The sequence below is a fragment of the Theropithecus gelada genome, chromosome 3 (assembly GCF_003255815.1).
Source record: "Theropithecus gelada isolate Dixy chromosome 3, Tgel_1.0, whole genome shotgun sequence".
NCBI lineage: Eukaryota > Metazoa > Chordata > Mammalia > Primates > Cercopithecidae > Theropithecus > Theropithecus gelada.
Genome location: NC_037670.1, coordinates 46,410,222 through 46,413,437, shown reverse-complemented (window position 1 = coordinate 46,413,437; position 3,216 = coordinate 46,410,222). Strand labels below are relative to the sequence as shown.

At 40.3% G+C, this 3,216-nt stretch overlaps 1 non-coding gene across 1 annotated transcript; it reads left to right on the top strand.

Moving 5' to 3' along the window:
- The first annotated feature begins 2,475 nt into the window (after window positions 1-2,475).
- On the top strand, window positions 2,476-2,635 carry LOC112622003. The gene has a single exon (XR_003118910.1). It is a non-coding gene; the product is annotated as a U1 spliceosomal RNA (small nuclear RNA).
- The last annotated feature ends 581 nt before the right edge of the window (window positions 2,636-3,216 follow it).

The window sequence follows — 3,216 nt, the reverse complement described above, 5'->3', positions numbered from 1 at the left end:
TTTTTTTTTTTTTTTTTTTTTTTTTTTTTTGAGACGGAGTCTTGCTCTGTCACCCAGGCTGGAGTGCTGTGGCCGGATCTCAGCTCACTGCAAGCTCCGCCTCCCGGGTTCACGCCATTCTCCTGCCTCAGCCTCCCGAGTAGCTGGGACTACAGGCGCCCGCCGCCACGCCCGGCTAAGTTTTTTTGTATTTTTAGTAGAGACGGGGTTTCACCGTGTTAGCCAGGATGGTCTCGATCTCCTGACCTCGTGATCCGCCCGTCTCGGCCTCCCAAAGTGCTGGGATTACAGGCTTGAGCCACCGCGCCCGGCCCTTGTAGAGATCTTTCACCTCCTTGGTTAAAAGTATTCCTAGGTATTTTATCTTTTTTGTGGCTATTGTAAATGGGATTGTGTTCTTCATTTGGCTGTCAACATGAACGTAATTGATATATAGAAATGCTACTGGTTTTTGCACATTGATTTTCTATACTGAAACTTTACTGAAGTCATTTTTAAGTTCCAGGAGCCTTTTGGTGGAGTCCTTGGGGTTCTCTAGGAATAGAATCATATGGTCAGCAAAGATAGGCAGCTTAACTTCTTCTTTTCCCACTTGGATGAGTTTTATTTCTTTTACTCGTCTGATTGCTCTGGCTATGACTTCCAGGACTATGTTGAGTAGGAGTGGTGAGAGTAGGCATTCTTGTCTTGTTCCAGTTCTTCAAGAAAATGCTTACAGCTTTTCCCATTTGTTACGATGTTGGCTGTGGGTTTTTCATAGATGGGCCTTATTATTTTGAGGTATGTTCCTTTGATGCCTAGTTTCTTGAGGGTTTTTTAAATCATGAAAAGATGTTAGATTTTATAGAAGGCTTCTTTTGCATCTATTGAGATAATTATATGGCATATGTTTTTAGTTCTGTTTATGTGGTGAATCATATGTTTGATTACTGTATGTTGAACAAACCTTGCATCCCAGTAATGAAGACTAGATACAAACAGCTCACAAATATGAGAAATTCTCAACATCACTGATCATCAGAGAAGTATAAATCAAAACCACAAAGCGATACCGTTTCATACCAGTCAGAATGGCTATTATTAAAATGTGAAAAAACAACAGATGCTGGTGAGGTCATGGGTAAAAGTCAACACTTATGCACTGTTGTTGGGAATATAAATTAGTTCAGCTACTGTGTAAAGCAATTTGGAGATTTCTCAAAGAACTTTAAACGAAACTACCATTTGACACATCTATCTCATTACTGGGTATATATCCAGAAGAAAATAAATCATCCTACCCAAAAGACACATGCACTCATATGTTTGTTAAAGCACTATTCACAATAGCAAAGACATGGAATCAACCTAGGTGCCCATCAGTGGTGGATTGGATTAATAAAATGTCATAAATATACACTGTGGAATACTACACAGCCATAAAAAAGAACAAAATCATATCCTTTGCAACAACATGGGTGTAACTGGAGGCCGTTATCCTAAGTAAATTAATGCAAGAACAGAAAAACAAATACCACATGTTCCCACTTATCAGTGGGAGCTAAACATCAGTTATCATGGACATAAAGATGGCAATAACAGACACTGGGGACTGCTAGAGAGGGGAAAGAAGAGAGTAGTATCCAACTGACTGTTGGATACTATTTTCATTACCTGGGTGATGGGATCATTCATAAAAAAAAAACCTCTTAACATCACACGACACATCCATGTAACAAACCTGCACACATATACCTGATCTAAAATAAAACATAAATTATTCAAAAAATAATTTAAAGTTTTTTTTTAAAAATTAGAAATAAAGATAAATTATTTGAAGAGAAATGTGGTAATTAGGAATGGGTATTCTGTTTAATTAAAATTTACCAGTGTGTATTATGTATCAAAATACTTGATTTAAATTTTGTTCATGGCTTTCATCTCAACAATTCTACTTCTAGCAATCAGTCTAATGGAAATAACCTATAGTATCCACAAAGAATTACAGAAAGGACACTATTTGAACTGACTAGATCTTCCCACTGCTCAAGGCAGAGCCTGAAACAAGGACTTGTAATAGTGCAGTGATACTGGGCTGCTGGAATGAAGGATAGGAGAGATTAAGGGAAGGAGAAAAAGCTGTCATAATATTTGTTGTAAAGGTCACTACAGAGAGCAACTGGGACTTGGCTTTACCTGACATCTCAAAAGCCTATAGAATGCCTCGAAGTTTTTCTCTGGAGGATTAACTGAGAGATGAATTCCTCCATGAAGGCTTGTATCTCATTGGCTGAGGGCTACTCTTCAGGGATTACCTATGTTATCCACTCCCACTCCACTCCCGCTACAATATGCATGAAGTAGTGCCAATTCTTGGGCATTCTTGGCCACAGAATGAGGGAAAGAAATCCGTTTCAGGAGAAATTTTGTCAGCTTACAGTAAGTTGAAACCCAAACAAAACTATCTACCGCACTTGTTGCCGAATTCGATGGGGGAGACTTGGCAGGGGAGATAGCATGATCACAAAGGTGGTTTTCCCAGGGCAAGATTTATTCACTGCGCTCTGGATGTGCTGACTCCTACGACTTCCACCCAAGGAGGAAGCTTGACTGGTTAGTTAGTTGTAGCAGGGGACTGTGTTCACACTTTCTCTGGGTCTAAAATATTAAACGACAACAGCAACAAAAAAATCAATGGGGAGATCTAGGACATGGAGGCAGGACATTAGAGACATTTGATTTAAAAAATCATGGTGGTTATTTTAAAATATGTTCAAAAATTGGGGATGGCCAAATAAACAAAATATTTTTATTTTTATTTATTTTTTTTTTTTTGAGACGGAGTCTCGCTCTGTCACCCAGGCTGGAGTGCTGTGGCCGGATCTCAGCTCACTGCAAGCTCCGCCTCCCGGGTTCACGCCAGTCTCCTGCCTCAGCCTCCCGAGTAGCCGGGACTACAGGCGCCCGCCACCTCGCCCGGCTAGTTTTTTTTTGGTATTTTTTAGTAGAGACGGGGTTTCACCGTGTTAGCCAGGATGGTCTCGATCTCCTGACCTCGTGATCCGCCCGTCTCGGCCTCCCAAAGTGCTGGGATTACAGGCTTGAGCCACCGCGCCCGGCCAAATAAACAAAATATACACAAAAGTGGAGTTTGGTTACTATAGTGTACAGCTAACCTATATGACAAAATATTTTGTAGCCACCTAAATATTTTTAGAAGCGTATTTAATGCTTTAG